General features: G+C 36.6%; 1 protein-coding gene across 9 annotated transcripts in view; it reads right to left on the bottom strand.

Moving 5' to 3' along the window:
• Positions 1-12,739, bottom strand: part of myocd (myocardin) — a 128,544-nt gene extending 115,805 nt beyond the window's left edge. For 4 of the 9 annotated variants that reach the window (XM_022668869.2, XM_022668873.2, XM_049464361.1 and 1 more), the window contains exon 1: positions 12,467-12,737. The gene's annotated coding sequence lies outside the window, so the exon portion shown is untranslated. Of the gene's footprint in view, positions 1-12,466 lie in introns of all 9 variants that reach the window. The other 5 variants (XM_022668874.2, XM_022668876.2, XM_049464362.1 and 2 more) reach the window with 2 other exon arrangements.
• Between the last annotated feature and the right edge of the window lie 8,991 nt (positions 12,740-21,730).

Genomic DNA, 21,730 nt, shown 5'->3' with positions numbered 1-21,730 from the left:
TTAAAAAAAAAAAAAAGGTTTTCAAGGTTATAAAGCGCCTCAACTCTGGAATAATCTCCCCGAATATGTTCGGGACTCAGACACAGTCTCAATCTTTAAGTCTAGACTGAAAACTTACTTGTTTAGTTTAGCTTTTGGTAATTAATGTTTTTCCCTTTAGATAAGGCTGCAGATTCAGGGGTTCATGGACAGAGGAAATTGTGGTAAACTGAGATGCTGGTGCTGTTGTTCTCCCACTGCACACGGTCACTCAGGTTTGTGGACGGTGGAGTGGGTGGATGCTGGTGTTTCAGGGTGCCTCCATGTCTATGTTACCTTCTGGCTCTCTGCCTTTAGTTAGGCTGTTTTATTCAGTTCTGCCGGAGTCACTTGCCACACTCTGATAATGTTTTAATATTCTCAGTTTTGCATAAATCCAGTCAAAACTAATTCCATCTCTCTGCTTTCCTCCGAGTTACTGACTGCCCACCTGTCTGACCCGATACCGATGTTGGACCCTCAGGCTCTCGCGTCTCCTGTCCGGCCAGACTGATGGAAGTTTCTGAAGTCAGCTCTTCTCCACCACCACCACAGATCAGCTGCTCATCGACCATCTTACTCTCCACTACAGATTACATCCAAGCCATTAGTGGCGCTATTACACTCCTGAGTACATAAAACCTATATGGATGTATAAAAGACTTTTTAAATTTTAATTTAAAAGCCGTTTGACCAGTGGTAGGATGGTCCCCCCTTTAATGTGAGTCTTGGTCCTCCCAAGGTTTCTTCCTCCTCCCGCAGCTCTGAGGGAGTTTTTCCTTGCCTCCGCACTCACTGGGGGTTCTGTATTCTGTATTTTCTATGTGTAATGTTTTGCCTGATTCTTTGTCCTGTAATCATGTTTCTGTAAAGCTGCTTTGTGCCAACACCTGTTGTAAAAAGCGCTATACAAATAAATTTGATTTGATTTGATTTGATGCATGGTTCTGTAGGTATGTAGAGGTTTCTTATCCTTTAACAAGGGTGTAAATGTAAGTTTTGGCTCTTCATAAACTGTTGTTAAGAGGTTCTTCAGAGAAACAAAACTTTTTTGTCTCTTATTTGTTTCACTGCATAGAACTAACCTTATTCAAAAGGGCTTTGTTTTTTTCTAATATGCATTTTTAGTACCTGGACCAGTACTGGAACTGCTGCTGAAGTTTCAGTTTCATCCATCAGAGGAGCTAACAATGAGTTTCCCATGTTTTCTTAAACCTAGTTTTTAAGTTAGAAAGCTTGCAGGACAAGCCTTTTGATATTATTAGTCAAAATATTTCGAAGTTGTGGATTTTAAGAGACCAATGATGAGTTTCTTTGATTATACCAAATTGAACCTTTGGAATATAATCAAGAGGAAGATGGATGATCACAAGCCATGAAATCAAGCTGAACTGCTTGAGGAGTGGAATAAAGTTATCCAAAAGCAGTGTGTAAATCTGGTGGAGGAGAACATGCAAAGATGCAAGAAAACTGTGATTAAAAACAAGTGTTATTCCACCAAATATTGATTTCTGAACCCTTAAAACTTTATGAATATGAACTTGTTTTCTTTGCCTTATTTGAGGTCTGAAAGCTCTGCATCTTTTCTGTTATTTCAGCCATTTCTCATTTTCTGCAAATAAATGCTCTTAATGATGATGTTTTTATTTGGAATTTGGGAGAAATGTTGTCTGTAGTTTATAGAATAAAACAACAAGGTTCATTTTACTCAAACATATACCTATAAATAGCAAAATCAGATTCAAAAATGATTCAGAAACTAAAGAGGTCTCATTTTTTTTCAGAGCTGTATGTATTAGATTTAAAATCAAGATGTAAGATCTAAGGAGTTGGTTGCCATTCAGACTGCCACACAAATGACAAATCGGTGTCACATGGGACAAAAATAATTGGGTGGAAGTTCTCAAAAGAAACAGCAGTTCTAAACTTTTTTTTTTTTAGTTACCTTTCCAGCAGAGGAAAGGGTGACTTCATGGGTTCTACAGCACTCAGTCTGACGTTAATAACTACAGAGCTGTTTCAGTGCAGAGAATGTGAGAAATGCAAACAAAAACAGACGTGGAGAAAGCGGGGGGATGTTTAAGTGCGTTTAAAACAGTCTTATGGGTCTCCTGATACTGGGCGGTTAAAAACACGACTGCTGCTTGAGCTTGAAAAAGGCAAAAGTCACCTGAACCTGGTGAGGGACCGAGCGATGACCGTTAATCTGAGAAATCTGACTGGAAAGCTGAGATGTAACATGCCATTATTCATAGCTTTGGTTTTGACATAAAAATCTAAAATGAATGCATTCTGAATGATGCAAAAAAATTTCATTTGACTTCATTTGAAAAACAGGACCTGGGTCACGTCTAGACTAATGTATAGTACTAATAGCAGCCGTGGGCATGCAGAGATCTTATAGAGCTTATGGAAAAACAAGTAATTAATAATGATGCTGTGATTAAGATAATGCACTGTGATAAGAGCGTTCACACGACTAATATCAGAGAGTTGGTTCATGTAATTACTATCAATCAAGAAACATGCCAACACAAACAGACGATGCTGCAGAAAGCAGGAGGAGGAGACGTGAGCATATATAGGGCTGGGAGGCCACAACTCAGCAGGGACTTGGTTTAAAAGTACCAGAATTCCCAGAAGCCTGGTATGTTATGCAATATGAGAGCTTATTTTGACATTCTGAAAATGGAGCTTCTGAATATCAGGTAGGAAATGAAGTAAAACTTTGCCAGCGTTGGAGCGATCCCTCATTATAATGCTCGAAGTTCAACTCGTCTGCGTTTAGTTTGTGTATTTAACACCTGAGCTAAGCATCAGACCATGCCCAGCACTTTCCCAACCTTTTATTACATTACGAGACAGAGATAAGAGGCCGTCATTAAATCATCTTGTTTTATTAATCTCTCGAGCGTTACGTGATAACAGGCTCACAAAAGAACACCTTAAATTCCTAGCGAGGTGAAGAAACATGATAAACACGCAGAGATATGGTGTGAAACGGTGCAATTTTCCTGGACTGTATTCGGGTCACTGTGGCCCTATTATTCTTCTTCTTCTTTGAGACGCTTGCCTCTCGAGTGCTCAAATTGACAAGTAAAGCTGTAGCATGAAATTGATGTTTTTTTGCCGCCACAGACTGATATCATCAGATAAGCACACTTGTTCCCACGTGATAAGGGCTCCTTAAACGCAGTTTAGCAGGAAATCACTGCAGGGTAGTACAGGGGACATAGCTGTGCTGAACTCCTCTCTGATGACAGCATTTGTTTACTAAAGCCACTAAAGCCACACAATGTTACAGGATGGGGAGGGGTGGTGGTGTTAACGGCTGCGGTCACACTGAAGCCGTGATGAATAATGAAGTTTAAAAAGCCTGGGGGTCACATTCAAGAATTTTAACATGTTGGTTTGATGGGAAATAATCAACAAGAACGTCCATGTAAACAATTAGTATTTTCTATTGGCCAATTCCACAAGAATCAATTGTAAGATTTTCCATGGCAGGATTTTCACCAGAGATTCACCAGAGATGATCCCTCTCATTGGAATTAAAGTCATCGCAATATTAAAACTTTTTTTAAATGAAACAGATTTTCATTTAAGTACAGATATTTTTTTGTACTCTGCCTCTGTAAGGCAGCAGTTGAAAGCAAAAACAAAAAAAAATAGTTTAACAAAATGCCTTAACACTATAACAATAAAGATAAATAATAATAACATATATAGTTTTAATGTCTTGCCCAGCCAGTGCTGGGAACCGAACCCAAAACTGCTGCTGGCTAACCTAACTTTCCACTGGCAGAGTTTGTTAAGAAATAACCACAGCATTATATTATAGAGCGTAACAGTAGTAAGAAATAACATCTGAAGAGGCATCAGCGGAAATGACTTCTAGAAGCACCTGCTAGTGAGCATGATTAAACTGTAGACAGCATATTCCATATTTCTAATATTAATCAGCTGTCCTCACTTGTTTGTCACATCAGTAAGTTAGAATGCCCAGAAAGTTAGAAAGTCCAACTGCAGTGCTTTAACTCCAGCAGCTCTGTTTTCATCCTTTTTCCATTCTCCATTCTCATTTTCCCTGCCCTCCATCTGACTGCTTTTTCCCTCAAAAACAGACAGACTTTCCCCTTTCTTCAACTTGGAAAGGAAAGCTACTTGGAAGACACCCAGATAACTCACAGGTGCAAGTGCTGGGGTCTGACCTACACACCAATATTTTTAAAAGAGCTGTTCAGAGAGTCAGCGTGTTATATAAAAAACTGATTATTTAATCAAGACTTAATGCTTTTCATAGCATTATCAATACCTTTTATCATCTGTAATTTCTCACCCAGAGTAGTTTAACATCAGTGTATAATGTTATATCTTTGAAATGGAAGTTTTACAAATGTTGTTAACTTTGTACAGAACATTAAGTTAATGAATATTTATTGCATGTCATTTTAGACCATCTCTATTGTTCTAAATGCTATGAAATATATGTACAGACAATGTAAAGGGCAGTTGATTTACAGATATGGAAATGATATTAAATAACAATAAATAACAATAAATAACAATACAGTTAATTTGGTTCTGTTAGTTGTGGAGTTGGAATGGAATGGTTACACTTAATTTTGAGTGGTTCCTTTTAAATAAAATTTAAGTAACCACAATAAGACTCTTAGTAATTTAAACTACATAACAGTGATGTATAAGCATTTAAACATACAGTAGATCATCAACAGACTTTCACTGAAGACTAAAACCTGAATTCAGTTTTTTTTTCCACTTTATTTATAGTGGATCTAAATATCTGTAGATGTTCACCTTAGAAATCACTGATCATCTCTTTTATTCTATAATTTTATCTCTAATTTTTTTATCCCATTTTCTCCCCTGTTTACACGGCCAATTACTCAACCCACTCATTAGGACTCCCCCCATCACTAGTGATGCCCCAACACCAGGAGGGTGAAGACTAGCACATCCCTCCTCCGATACATGCACCGGCAGCCACTGTCCCTTTTTGAACTGCTGCTGATGAAGAATTGCTGAGTAGCATCACAGCACACTCGGAGGAAAACGCAGCGACTCGGTTCTAATACATCAGCTCACAGACGCCTTGTGCTGATCGACATCATCCTTTGGAGTGATTTGGGGAGACACATCACCATCTACTCACCCAGAGAAAGCAAGGCTATAGGAATATTCCTTGCAGTCATCTGCTCTAACCTAAATGTTATATAAAATTAATAAACAAACTAAACAATTACACCTAAAAGGACCTATAAACATCTAAGAACTAGAGTCCAGAATTAATCAGATTATTTGGATGTTTTAGTAAACAGAAAAAGGTCCACTAAATGGCTTCAGGATTTATACCAAAAAAATGAAATACTACATTTTAATTTGAACACACAACACTTATTAATGCTTTAATAATCATTTATAGCAGTGACCTTCACACTGTCTTTGAGACCCAGTTAATGAGGAGTATCACAAACTCGCTGCTCAATTATCATCCCGAGCTCTAACGAATCATTCAGCCACAGATACAGCCACAAAGGAACCACGCAGCATTCAACAGGAAATATCATCTAAAGCCACTGAACCATGAGGTCATTTGTTGCCATAACAGTTATTAATCCTAGTGGCCGGCAAATGGACATTGCACTTAAGCCGTGCAGACTGCCAGAGACGCACAGGGCAGCGTGAGTCACACACATCACACAGCTCAGAGTTCGGGGTAATTAAAGCACTCTTTGTGAACGTTGGAAACGTGCTATCTGATGAACAGAAGAGGTGCAGGGATGACTAAGGCCTCCGGGACTGATTCACCACCCAGTGATGATGACCACCATCGTTTTCTACTCCTAATTTCCTACTTAAAATTTTAACTGAATAAAACATCTCTTAAATACCTAAAATGTTTTTGAAATTTGAAAATTTGGCAGATAATAATAGAGGAGTTATTGAACTTTTTTTTTGTTTTAGAATATATGGATCTAGTGTTATTATTATACCTGTTACATTCTGTCAAGCCTCTGCCATTACAGGGTTGATTATTTAGTGTAGGGGTGTCCCATATATATCATTTCATACACAATAATATTGCAAACATTTTTAAAATATATTTATCGCAAAAATACCATTGAATATAGTGATATTTTAGGACCATCAGGACCATTTCACACTATTTATATCTGTCCACTATTATTTATTTTACTTCAGTCCAGTATACATGGAGTGCATTATTAGATTCATGTTTGAACTTTGATTTCTGTTCAAACTGGTTAAAACTCTATTTATGATATGGGGTGCCATATCATATTGTATGTAATCATATTGCCAAGAATATCATTATTACAAAAATATCCTGAAAAATCGTGATATTATTTCAGGGCCATATCGCCCACCCCTAGGGCCATATCAATACTATATTCAATAATATTGTAAAATAAAATGTGATATTCTGTAACATTACAGAAACAATGTTATAAGAATGTTCTGAAAACATGTGATGTAATAATGGATTGCATTAAAATGTTTCTCACATAAAGCCCCCAGCTAGATAAATACTAAAACGTTAAAAAACGTTATAAAAACGTTAAAATTAACATTTGCAAAACTAAAAATTAAAACACAGACACAAGTGATGTTGCAACAATGTTAGTATAATGTTTACAAATGTTAAGAAACATTTTGTAAAGAACATCCAGAAAACTTGACGGGCCGAACATTCTAACAACATTAATTATGATGTTCAGAAAAAGAATACTAACAAAAACTATTAGCTGGGAGAGAGCGATTCTGAACATAGCTATGGGTTTAAGGTTGATCTTTCTTAGCCTTTTTTTTTTTAACAATGAAAATAACAATGCTAAACCTTAATGGAGAGCTCAAACCCCTTGGTTTCATTGGTTTCACCAAAAAAAAAAAAAAATCATACATACAATGCTGAAAATAATATTTTACAACCTTAATGTCCTTTTGGAAATTAGTTCATCATCTACAGTGGTATGAAAAAGTTTGGGCACCCTTGATCATTTTTAGAAATTTCATTTTTAAATCCTTGGTTGTTCAGATCAGCAATTTCAATTAAATAGATCATATAGCAGATGAACCCAGTGATATTTAAGAAGTAAAATAAAGTTTCTACATCCATTTTTAGTAGATTCTCCTTTTGCAGTAATAACAGCAAATAACAGACTCTAAATGCATCCTATAGCTTCCAATGAGAGACTGGCTTCTGGTTGAAGGTATTTTATACCATTCCCCTTTACAAAAGATCTCCAGTTTAGTGAGGTTTGATGGTTTCTAAGCATGAACAGCCCGCTTTAAATCACACCACAGATTTTTAATCATATTCAGGTCTGGGGACTGAGATGATCATTCCAGAACGTTGTACTTGTTCTTCTGCATCAATGCTTTAGTAGATTTTGAGCTGTGTTTAGGGTGGTTGTCTTGAAGTATCCAGAACCGCGCAACCTAAACTTTCTCACTGATTCTTGAACATTGTTCTCAAGGATCTGCTGATTTTGACTGAAATCCATGTGACCCTTAATTTTAACAAGATTCCCAGTACCTGCTAAGACCACACAGCTCCACAGCATGATAAACCACCACCAAATTTTACTGTGGACAGCAAGTGTTTGTCTTGAAATGCTGTGTTCTTTTTCCTCCAAATAACTCAATTTTAGTTTCATCAGTCCACAGCACCTTATTTCAAAATTAAGTTGGCTTGTTTAAATGTACTTTAGCTTTAGCATACCTCAAGCGACTCTGTTTGTGCACAGAAAAGGCTTCTTGTGCATTACTCTCCCATACAGCCTCTCCTTGTGTAAAGTGCACTGAATAGTTCAACGATGCACAGTGGCTCCATCTACAGCAGGTCTTTCGACCTGGTCTGTGGGTTGACTATGACTGTTCTCACCATCCTTCTCCTCTGCTTATCTGAGAATTTTATTGGTCTGCCACATCAGGTCTTAACTAGAACTGTGCCTGTGGTCTTCCATTTCCTCACTATGTTCCTCACAGTGCCTGTATATATAGATCAAGGGTCAATGAGCTTACCAAACAAATTTTTGTTCCAATAATTAGTGCTAAAGGAATTCAGATCAATGAAATTACAAAGGTGCCCACATTCATGCACCTGCCTAATTTTGTTTAAATAATTATTGCACTCTTTCTGTAAATCCTATAAACTTCATTTCACTTTCAAATATCACTATGTTCGTCTGCTATATAATATATTTATCTGAAATTGCTGATCCAAACAACCAATGACTTAAGAAAAATCCTGAAAATGATCTGGGGTGCTCAAACTTTCACACACCACTGTAGTTAACTATCCGTTTGAATGCTTATGTACTGTATATGCTGTATAGTGAGAAAACAAGTTGTCTAATCACCAGAACAGTAAACGCTCTGCACCAGTTAAGATTTCATGATTATGAGTAATTAGGGTGCATATACTACGCATATCACATCCGACCACTGCATGATTGCATGTTTGTTTTCATCTCTGCGAAGGGGGAGCAGCTGATTTTGGCAGAATGTAAGGAAAGCAGCCAAGACCGCTAACATTACACATGTTTTCCCTTCATGGACACTGCACTTAAACTCTCTATGCAGCCCTGTTATAAAAGCATGCGTCGTAAATATTAAAGATATGAAAGGTTATTCAAATACAGCTACAGTTGCAGGCTTAGAACATCTGCTGACTATATGCTTTTTGTTCTAAACGATCTGAATATAAACTGTTGAGAATGTACAAACATTCTGAGAAATAAGGATTTGACATGCTTTTAAAAAATATCTATAGAAATATATGTATAATTTATGTACCTGACAAGTTCTCCATCATAGAATATACTTTTTATAACTGTTGTGTGTCAGAGGGTGATGGGGGAAAATGTAAGACGATGCAACTAAATCATGCAACATGATAATGCTCCTCCAAAATCCTTTTTTTATTTCTATAAATAATTTTTTTTATTCCATTTTCTCCCCAATTAACAAGGCCAATTACCCAACCCACTCATTAGGACTCCCCCTATCACTAGTGATGCCCCAACACCAGGAGGGTGAAGACTAGCACATGCCTCCTCTGATACATGTGAAGCCAGCCAGTGCATTGCCGAGTAGCATCACAGTGCACTCGGAGGAAAGAGCAGCGATTCAGTTCCGATACATCAGCTCACAGATGCCTTGTGTTGATTGACATCACCCTTTGAAGTGAAGTGGGGAAAGAGTGCCTTATACCCACTCACCCAAAGCTAATTGTGCTCTCTCAGGGCTCCAGTAGCTGATGGCAAGCTGCATGAACAGGATTCGAACCAGTAATCTCTCTATCATAGTGGCAGCACCTTAGTCTAATGCACCGGATTCCAAATGTAGCGAAATTTTTCTTTCGCAGAAATCTACATTTTTATTAATTACATTTTACCAGTTCTTCTGAAAGGGCATGTATTCAGTTTTATGTTTAGCAATATTACCTCCAATATTGTTAATATAGGTTAATAAAGGTTATTTTGTGGGTTCACATTTTTTCACATAAACCTACAATGATGAATTACTCTGCTCTGTCCAGGTGTGTTTATACAGGAATAAAGAATTCCCTTACAAGCAATCTAAATGTGTTATTTGACTTTTACATGTAGGTAAAAAAAACTAAAACAAAACAGAAATGTGAAAAGAAGATTACATTACACTACATTACACTAACATTCACTGAAACACTTTTGCATTCTTCATACACCTCTTCTGCATTCTTTTAGCGCACGTAAACACACGTATCACGTGTACACTGATGTTGCCTGTAGTGTATTCTTTCACCAAAATATTTACTGCATATCTGGAGGAAGCAAAGTTGTCGTCCGACCACAAACAGATGTTTAATGAGCTTACTGCTTATCCAAGCAAATGATTTCAAACCACAAAGAGAAAAATACTTATTCCTCACGTTAACAACTACGTCAAACTCTACACAATCCAGAAATCGCATTTGCATAAACGTAACATCAGCCAGGATCCTAATGCTGGACACAGACAGGCCACCAGACGGTCAGCTGGACGGTGTGGAGAAAGAACATGACCACGCTCAGCCATGCAAATGTAAAATGCTCTAAAGCATTTCTTTACAGAGGTGAAATTATTTGATATGAACTCAATCCGTGTTAATCCCCGTCATAAAAGCAACTGCCATGCGGAATCTATAATGACAACTTAAAGCATTAAGTGCACAGCAGCAGAATAAACTTATTACACTCTGCTGATGTTTGCTAGACTTATCTTCATCTCACCTCTTCCCTTTGATGCTTTAGTCCAGGTTTCCTGACCACAAAACCTAGCATCTCCAACAAAGTACATTAGGTACATGCCCTTATGAGGCACAAGGCTTTTGTTGATAAAAATATAATAATAAAGAAAACTGTAATCAGATTAGAGGACTTAGGCTTTGTTCATATTACAAGCCACATTGGACAAATCCGATTTTTTGCTCAGATTGGATTTGGCTATCTGGACGGTTCACATTCACAAATGTGAGGCGTTTCAGAGACAGATTTGTTCACATTACACACAGATACAGGTCACTTTCATGTGCACACATATACGTGTATAAACGTTGCCTTCTTCACCACCAACAAAAAAAAATACACATTTGAGAGACGACTTGTAGCTTTATAAGGTGAAATGGATGTGTTAGCAGCTCATATGTGGAGCACCTTTTGTTGGAGTGGAGAGAAAACAGCTGGTCTGAAGTGAATACTCAGGTTGAGGAGGTGAGGTGAGGCCAGGTGGTTTGCTTTTGCTGTTTTTTGCAGCTATAGCTGCACAGCTGCACCAAGAGATGTGTAGATACGAGAGAAGCACATAGAGCATGCGTAAAAGCAAAAAGACACATGCATTCCAATTTGACCGTTTACATTCATGTTGCATGTCCATGTTTTCGATATGTATCCGACTTAAGACCACATATGAAAGTGCCTAAAAAAATAAACATAAATAAATCGGATTTGGCACGTTCACACAGCCATGAAAAAATCAGATCTGAGCCACATTGAGCAAAAAATTTGATTTGATTCACTTCAGCCTGATAATGTGAATGTAGCATAAGTCTTAAAAGGCTGACAGCATCAGTTAAAAGTATAGATCTCCTCTTGGAGACCACAGTCTGACACCAATATTTACATGTAAACTAATAATTAAAAAACAATATTGTGTTTTTCTTTTAAATAGATACAGTATTGCCAAACAAAATATCATCATATATATATGGTATGATACACTGTTTGTTACAACCATAAGAGGTGGGAGAAGCATATATAGACTGTATTTAAGTGAAGGTATGGACACAAATAATAAACTGCTTAATTAAAGCTAAAATAGCCAAAATATAATTCAGTAAAGCTTAAACAGTATATGCGTGTACCTATGCTCAATCCAGAATCACTTATTTTTACTACAACTAACCCTTGTACAAATCTTTGCAAAGATCTGTAAACATACGTTAAAAAAGTGCATGTTTAAATATGAAAAATGAAGTCAAAATGATATTGTTAATGTGCTACATGATCTAAACTAATGAGTCCACCTGGTCTTAAACCTGCACAACAAACACCTTTAATAACCCTTAAGAAATTAATTCAAAATTTGCTCCAGAAACTTTGTCTGAATAAATGCGTATTTTAAAAACACAGAAATCCATACATGATTTTTAAAATGCAAAAAAAAAAAAAAAAAAAAAAAAAAGAAATACAAAAATATCTCGTCATTTGAGATTTGTTCTAAATATTTAAAGATCTAAATTATTATGATTTTTTATTGTTCAAATCTATATTTAAAAATGCTCTAGAATAAAAAGGTTGGGTAAATGAGTAAATCAAACTATCAGCTATCATTACAATGACCGGATAAGGAATGACAGCCAATCAGAGCAATCGCTGCTGCAGGTATCTATGCTGAGGGAAAAAGCGAGGCTATGCTAGGCCTAGGCTAGGATTTGTTATGCAGCCCATTAAAGTTTGCATTGATGGGAACCAGTAAAGGAAAATGAGCATGTAGCACGTCTCTCACGATAATTACAGTACCGATTTATCATACAATATATGGAAATAACCTTGACTTCTGTATGTCAAATTATGTTTTTTCTTAGCAATGATAGTCTATTAACACAAACAATGGGTCGATTTCAATGTCAGATTTTGTAACAAATTAATGCTATTATATTAGAATTTTAATAATTGTAATACAACTGTCTCAAAATCTCAATAATATCGTTTATCTCAATTATTTTTTGTACTTTATTACCTACAAACAAATACAGTTATTATGTCAGAACTACTTACCATTTCTAAATCAAAGAACAACATAAAATATTCAACATTAAAGACAATCTTAAGCAAGAAAGCAGAACTAGGCTAACAGAGTTAGCGGAGTGATACAAATGTCCTACCTGAGAAGTTTCATCTAAACTGGGCAGTGCTGAGGATCATCTCTTCACAGATAGACGCTCAGGGAGTTGGTGTGTTGCTTTTTGGTTGAAGGTCTGATAACGCCTTTCTTCTTCAACTCGTTTTTCACCCAGACTGAGGTTACTGAGACTCCCAGTTGTTCTCGGACACGTCAGAGCAGCAAATGTTTTCAGCGCTTTTGTTGGAAGGACTTCAGCCATGTCAGTGTGAATCCCTCATTATTAAGAAATCATCTGGGAAATTATTGTAGTGGATGAAGAATCATTTCTGTAGAAAGAGATAAGAGAAAACAATGTTTTAATATCTTAAGGAATAATCTGAATACTGTACACCTCTGGAAAACCTTTTATGTTTTGAAACAATAGCAATATTTATCTTCCACAGTATCAATTCTGACTATTCTGACCATATTAGTGTTTTCCTGTTATCTATTTCTATTATACACACACATGCTGCTTCCCTTTAGTATATTGGGTCCACCCTCTTTGCTCATCCTGCAGTTTAGAATGTAATAGAGCTTTCAGAGGAAATCTTCAGATCTTTACTGAAGCATAAAACCATAAAAAATACACAAAGTAAAATGATACAACAATCAGCCGTTACGATAAATTTAAGTTTAAGGTGCATTTATTTTATTTTTTTTACTTTTTTACTTTTTTTAAGTTTAACTTTAAGGGAATATGCATTATCAGTTACATTAATACAAAAAATAGCAAGATGAAATTACTGAAATTTGTATTGATTGCGAAAATATAAATATAGATGTTTATATAATACATACGTTTAATTAATTTATAAAATACATAGTTTAATTTAACAGTTTCTCCACAAAATTGCAGATAGAAGCACTCATAGCTTTGTTGTGCACCATTTAAAAATAAGTGAAATACATCCAGCAAAAACCAAGCACATGTTTGGAGACCCCTAAAAAATGATGAGTTTCTTTGATTTTACCAAATTGAAAACCTTTGGAATATAATCAAGAGGAAGGTGGATGATCACAAGCCATCAAACCAAGCTGAACTGCTTGAATTTTTACACCAGGAGTGGCATAAAATTATCCAAAAGCAGTGTGTAAGACTGGTGGAGGAGAACACGCCATGATGCATGAAAACTGTGATTAAAACAGGGTTATTGATTTCTGAACTCTTAAAACTTTATGAATATTAACTTGTTTTCTTTGCATTAATTGAGATCTGCTAATATTTTCTGCAAATAAATGCTCTAAATGACACTATTTTTAGAGAAATGATGTCCGTAGTTTATTGAATAAAACAACAATGTTCAATTTACTCAAACATATACCTATAAATAGAAAAATCAGAAAAACTGATTCAGAAACTGAAGTGGTCTCTTCATTTTTTTCAGAGCTCTACAATAAAAATATCATATTTTTTTGTATCCTCAAATCCCCAAAACTTACCAACTGTTGCTTTAAAGTGCATCTTCATTGTCTATTGTCTATAGTATGTTTGCAAAACTCACAGAAAGGTTGTTTTTTAGATACATTTAAATTGTTGGGGTAATGATGTGGTCTGAATTTTACAGTTAAAACTACATTATTTTTAAGCTACTGGTATATCTGCAGCTAGTGCACATCTGCATGCGCAGTATTGTCAGAATAATCCTAGCTTTGTTTTTAGTCCTAACTTGGCACTTTTGTATATTTCCAGATATGTTCTCTGCATTGCAGAAATCATAGAGCCCGTCTTATTGTAAAGCCTGGCGTTTCAGATTCAGCGGCTGTGTTCTCATGCCTTCCCAGACACACGTTTAAGTTCAGATGAGTAATTGTAATGCACTGTCTGGCTCTGTGACATTTCTGTTACACAGGCTTTACATGCTAAACAAACTGTTGTAGTCTGCAAGTCTTAAATCAACAGAGCTGCACACAATGCACACTCAAGCTCAACATGGGTAAAACAGATGTTTAGCCATTTGCATAAGCAGAATGATACATCATTACCACAGCGCTGAAGGGAAAAGGCAGAACTTTCCAAACACGATTTAAGAACAAAATGTGCATGACTGATTGACCACTGATAATGCCAAAACGCTCTAAACAGATATACAAACAAACTGTAGCGTGCAACTTACTACGAGCGGAACCTCGCTGGCCAGGAGAGTCTGCAGTTTGTGGGTTATCTTAGCCTGAATACTGGACCAGGGGCATGATGCACGCATTTGTGTGTGTGTGTTTTGTTTGAGTGTATTTTGTGTGAGAGTGTGTGTGTATTTGTGTGTGCATTCAGAGTGTATGATAAAGAGGAAATGTCAGTGTTGTGTGTGACAGAGTGAAGAGGGAAGTGGTAAAATGACACTCGCTTCATCACTGTCAGAGTGCAGGCTTTACAGATGCATGCAAATAAACACAAATACACTTTACTTGCTTTAAATATTAATTAAAACAGTCAATACAGGTGCCCATATATTTCACTGTGAAAAGAAAACAAATGCTGATAATGAAGGTTCACGCATTCAATATAAAATGTAGCTAAAAGATTGTTGCTTATGTGGGCCAATAAGCTAATTAATTGAACAGTTTGCTAGTCTGGTCCATGTCTTTAGTCTGTATGGTCTTAGTGGGAAATGTAATTGTATGACTGTAGACATACAGAAAGATTTTTAACAACCTGGTAGGTTGAAGGGCAGGGACGCCTTCAGAGAGAGAGAGTGAGAGAGAGAGAGAGAGAGAGAGAGAGAGAGAGAGAGAGACTTCCTCCTATACTGCCCACCAGACCTGTACATTCAGCAGTTTAATAAGATCGATCCTGCATTCCCATCTCTATCCGATAGTGATAAACTCGGAGTTGTTCTCAGAGAAGAAGCTTTTACAGCTATTACAACTATTTACAGGGTTATAGATTCTTATTAATTTATAATTTTTTTATATCTATGTAACTGTATGACGTACTTTTATATGTAAGGTATGTTAACGTATATATTTTAAATATATTGTTATTTTTTACCTTTTGCATATTAAGTATTTGTTTCATTGCTTTGACAGAAAAATGCAAATAAAGCTATTTTAAATAAAAAAAAAAATTGAGAGAGATAAGAGAGAGAGAGAGAGAGAGAGAGAGAGAGAGAGAGAGAGAGAGAGAGAGAGAGAGAGAGAGAGAGAGATGTAGGTATAAAAACAGCATGTGGTTTTCCATTGCCTTGTTGAAAAAGCATGAACATCCCCGGTATCTATATCTTAAAGATCTCAATGTACTTTTCTGCATCTCAGAATACTATATACTTGATGTCACCTCTAGAAATGGTTAGAATAAGTTTTAACCATTAGATTCATAAATAATTGTACTCTTCACTCTTTCATATGTAGATCAAAAAATATTTATAATATTGTTAAATAATTCTGCATAAAATTGTATAGGAATTAAATGCAGGTCATTTTTGTCCCACCTATGGAAGCTTGGTAATAAAAAATCTAGTGGCATGATATCAATAATATGTTGTTAAGGAATACCTGGAATATTAAATGAAAATAACTTTTCAATATGATTCATAGTCATTATTCACAATAAAACAACTTGTGCAATTAATGGTTTAGCAGCATTTGTTAATGTAGATCTATATTTTAGTGCTTGATAAATGTTTGTATGGTGGCCAAGAAAGCCCAAACGCACTGCAAATTGAAAAGAGCTGCAAGAGCACAAAATATATCCATCAAATTGACAACACAGGCACTGCAAATACAGCCAAAACACAACAGAAGTGCGACACAACACAACAGAATTTCTCCAGGGGGCCCTAAAAGTAACATCTCGGATTTCGCTGTGTGTTCAGAGGACTATTAGTGGCAACCGAACTTCTGAAAAATAAGTTATGTTTGTTAACAGTGATTACCACGGTTCTATGCATAGTAAAAGGGCTGCTTCACTGAATGTTAATAAAGATGTAGTTTAGGAGTACAGCATCTTTTAGGGTCCCCTCGGGAAATTCTGTTGTGTTGTGTCTCACTTCCATTTTGTTTTGGCTGTATTTCTCTGTTTGCAGTGCCTGCGTTGTCAATTTGATGGATGTATTTTGTGCAGCTCTTTTCAATTTGCAGTGCGTATGATCCTTCTTGGCCACCGTACAAACATTTGTCAAGCACTAAAATATAGAGTTACATTAACAAATGCTGCTTATGCATTAGATACATAAGTGGATCAAATATGACTGTAAAGTTGTTTTATTGCGAATAATGAAAATGAATCCTAATGAAAAGTTATTTTCATTTTATATTCCAGGTATTCCTCAAAAACATATTATTGATATCATACCCCTTCAAACTTTTTCACCGTTGTGTTGTGGCTGTATTTATTATTGCCCCAACACACCAGGAGGGTGAAGGCTAGCACATGCTTCCTCCGATACATGTGAAGCTTTAGACCACTGGACCACTCATTGCCCTGGTTTGCCTATTCTTAAAGCTCTTCAAACTGTTCTTTAGAAGTATGACTACTGAATCCATTTGACATTTTTTTTCAAAGCTCTACATCACACCTCCTCACTGAAATGGAAAGAGCATCTCGGTTCCAGACTCTCAGCTGAGGTCATCCACGCAATCTGTCTAAACGACCTGTCGCCTCATAAAGCCTCTTGCCATGCTTCATTCAGTTCAAACCACTTTTATCGGAGAAACCGAGCAGGTCGTTTCATTTAAAGCAAAGTAGAGTCCCCATCTTGAAATAGCTCCTGTATAAAAACCTCCTCTCGGTCCTAATGGCTATACTTTTTTAGCAATATTCATCCTGGAGCAGGCCTTTCTGGGCCTTATTCTGAGTTGCAGGGAAACATGAGACAAAACAATATTGTTACTTCAACTCGTAGGAATTTATGGGCAATAATTCAAAAACACAAACCCCTGGAGGATTTGGGAGGCCACTGGAGACTCCACAAAACACAGACGAAGCAACAAACAAACTCGCGCTCGCTGCATGCAGCTCACGACTCACTCCGATGCTCTTTCGGTCAGGGCTGAAGTGACACTCGCATTCCGCAGGCCTGCCATTTCACACACTGATGATTCAGAAGGGTCACAGATATTTATATTGATCTCAGACGTGAACTTCATCTGAATATGAGTCAGTGCTGCAACCCTGGATTTGCCCTATACTGCAGCATGTATTATTCTTGGCCCTGTTAGTGTCCTGCTTCTCTAATACACCAGAACCACTTTTCTCACCCCTCGTCAAAGGCCTGATCATCAATCTGGCCCTATCTTCGGGGGGTGTGGTGAGATATTCATGTTCTGCGACGAGCCTTCACACTGATCTGGCACCAATTAATGATAACACTCGCTCTATTCAACATTCACTATCCAATTAAAAAGAAACATCCCTCGCCTTTATCTTCTCATTGTCCACTTCGTGCGGTCCCCTCGCCTTTCAGGCAGGGATTAGATAGGGTTTATGTTAATGGCAAGCAGACTATAATAATCCTTTCATTTATATAGAGTCTTTCTCACGCTCAAAGTCACTTTACAATTACAATTCTTTCCCAGAATGGAGAGAGGATAGAAGGACAAGAGCTGAATTAATGATCTAGTCCAGGCCTAAATAGAGGAAACAAAGAACACCCAAGAATCAAGAATGGGATTGCAAGTCTGGGGGTCCAAGCACTAAATAACTGAAAGGGGGACCTAAGGGTGAGGCAGTGTGTACAACTGCAGGACCTCTCAGATATTAGTCTGTAGAAACAGAATTTTTCTACCTTGTTAATTCTGGAACAGGAGGTCAGTTCAGTCGAATAGGTGCGGGTGTGATGTGTGTGGAATGTTTGGTGTTTATAAAAACACAAGCAAATGAAATTTGAATAAGCTGAGGTCCACTTAAGAGTCTTACTAGGAAATGCCAATACACTTAAGAATTCCTCTACAGTGACAGCTTTTTTTTGAGATGGCAGGCTAACAAACATTTTCGCACGTGTTTATTAGTGTTGGACACACATCAAAATAACCAGTACTTAATCAATAGGGTTCCTGTTAAATTAACACTATGAGCCCAATCTTACTCCCTGTGCAAGGAGAGTCGTGATGGTCATTGCTACTTTACACACTGAAAACAGTCTATTTTCATGCCTTACGCCTGCATCGTTTGAATAGCAGTGGAGACTGTAAATATATCTACACTTGAAAAAAGTTGTAGTGGTCTTGAAATAAGTTGTTGTAGCGATCTTGAAATAAGTTGTGCGTATTGCTATTTTGTCAACAGAAAACACAGGTGCACCACTGACTGAAAACAACTTGGACATCAACAGTCAGATGTTTATTGTTATCTTGACAGTAAATTATCTCGCTTGTTACACCTTCACAGCTTCACAGCGTGAACGAGCTGATATAACAATTTGCCAAAGTCATAGCACACCTGGCTCTTAAAGGGAAAGGCAAGTGACACACTGATGGCTTTATTTCACATTGTGCCCAAAACACACCCATGTTTAATTAGGAGACTTAGTACAAGCTTTAAAGCATACTTTTCTCATTGTTTTGATAGCAAAGACACACCCTAAACCAAGCTGCGAATTGCACGGTCAGTAAAGATGGTGGTTGTAATTCTCTGTTCATCATTGTTTGAACTGCACTTTGACAAGCTTCAAGAGTTCCAGTCACATACAATGTTTAGCATCACCCTTGCGACCCCCCAGGGGCAGTGTTAGGTCCACCTTGGGGGTCACAACCCCCATGTTTATACCACACAAAATAAAAACCAATTTCTACATCTTTCAACCCTGCCTACAACCTCCAGTCTGTTACCTGGGCATAGCTTGAGAACACTCATGTGTGTCTTGTCAACACTTTAAAATAAGTGTACATTAATAAACAGTACTTACAACAAAAAGGCTCAACAGATTATTATGCACACTAGAAAAAGTTATTGACAATAGTACTAATATTATATCACAAGACCTATTCATTAGATTAGCGTCACCACATGGAGTAATAAGACCGTACCATAAGTCTTTAGAGCACCTACATTTCAATAACAATTAGGGCTGGGTATCGTTAAAATAATTTTTGATACCAGTACTATACTTTGAATTCGATACCGATACCCAAACGATACTTTTCGGTACCAACTTTTTTTCCAAATTCTAACCCAAAAAATAAACAAAAAACGTTAATTATTCTTACAAAACGTATTTATTTAACAGCCGACATGAATAATTTCATTCTCATACAAATCACCATGAGAGACTATCATACTTTTGAGTCTTGTTGTTTTCCCAAAGCATATTACTGGATGCATTTCAGTTTTATGAGTTCTTTTTAAGAAATATCAGCATTAAATTGGCAAAATTAAATTATATTTATATTAGTGGTGTCAATAACTTAAACATTCTGTATTATTGTGAGGGGGAGAGTAATGATGGAGTAGTGTGGTTAGAGATTTAACATTTCTAAAGAGGGAGAGGGAGAGGGAGAAAGAGAGAGAAAGAGAGAGAGAGAGAGAGAGAGAGAGAGAGAGATTCATGCAAAGTATCGAAAACAGGCACCATTTATTTATTTATTTATTTATTTATTTTTTTAGACCTTTTCGGCACTCAGTAGTACCAAGACATTTCTGACTGTGCCTTTTTGTTAACGAATTTCAAAACCCAGCCCTAATAACGATACCTGTATTTGATGTCATATATCAATAACGTATCGTGTAAAACAATACAATATATCATGATATTAATATTTTTCCAATATTGTCCCACACCTACTCATTACAAGAGCCTGTCCTCTTTGGCATAACTTTAATACCGATAGTTGTAGAATTTCTTGCTCATACGTAATTTATTTATCATCAATTAGTTTACATCTCACACAGTGCTAAGTTTTCTCTGGTTTATACAATTACTTTAATATAAACTGCCATTCATACTTTAACAATTAATTCTCAGACACTAACATGGATAAGTCCAGTTTATTGTTTAAATAATAAAATGTTCTGAAATATACTCTATACTGCTGGACTTCATAGCTTAGTAATCTGCTAGCACAACAACAGATAATACAGATGATCACTACATGTCCTCTTTTCTACTTTGCATATCTCTCTTCTGCCTCGGTTCTTAATACTTAAACTTGACCAACAGCTTCTGCTGAGGTATGTGTAATATATAAACCCCACACAGAGGGCTGTCTGAATGCACGGAGAACCTAATTCGCTATTAACCATTAACTGTGGGGGCTGTTGTCTCAACTTTAGCAACAAGTCATTTCACTGAATGAGCAAGATAAGCCATTTGCTGGATGAAAGTCTGACACAGTAATATTGGATGAGCAACAAAAGAAAGGGATTCATCTCTTTGAGTATGCCTAATCCACCCCTAATCACAAAATGCTGTTTACAGAATTAAAAAAACAACAGGACTTTACTGTAAAATGTCATCTTTCAACATACTTTGTGCTGCAGGCCTCATTCCCGTAGCATGAAACGGTCATGTTTATTAATAGAAGAAATAACTTTGTTAGGATATTACATCCCCTTGATAACTGAATCCAAATGTTTTCAAACAGTTTGTTTATCCAGGAAAAATTTACTATTAGCAGTGTTGCAAATGAATTCATTCAGCGTATGTAAATAAACAAGCGGATAAGAGGGGTTTGAGGATGCTGGTATTAAACAGGATCTTTCCATCTTTCAGTAAATTAAAGAAACATATTGTGATATCACAAATCAACACCAAAACAACAAGGCACTGAGGCAAATGTGGCGTAAGAAGCACAGCACGTAACTGTATTTGTATACTTTAAAATCATGCAATGAATGGTTATAATTACAAGAGTGATTACCCACACATTATACAGCGCGCGCACACACACACACACACACACACACACACGCACACGCACACACGCACAGAAGGCCTTCTTGTATTACTATCTGGCCTGCATGTTATACATTTGTAGCTGAAGCAGCTGGCTCTGATTAGCTGTAATTGGATTCACTTGTTTTAATTTAATACTCTGGTGTAGGCTCGTTTCATATTGCATTTCAGAGCATGATCGCCGTTAGCCTTATGTCCAAGTGAGACAATTAACTGGATTCAGATGCTGTTCACACTCCGCCACATATTGAGTCCTCCATTTAGTCTGCTATTAAAGTATAGTTTTATTAGAACTCACCAAATGCTCTGAGAAAACAAAAATTAAAACTATATACTTTTTCTAAGTCCAAATTCAAGAGACTTTTCAATTTATGCAGACAATTACTAAACCTATACATTATTTATTATAAATACACTAGAAGCATAAGTTAAATAAA

The sequence above is a fragment of the Astyanax mexicanus genome, chromosome 15 (genome assembly GCF_023375975.1).
Source record: "Astyanax mexicanus isolate ESR-SI-001 chromosome 15, AstMex3_surface, whole genome shotgun sequence".
NCBI classification, from domain to species: Eukaryota; Metazoa; Chordata; class Actinopteri; order Characiformes; family Acestrorhamphidae; genus Astyanax; species Astyanax mexicanus.
This window is presented reverse-complemented; position numbering and strand designations above follow the sequence as displayed.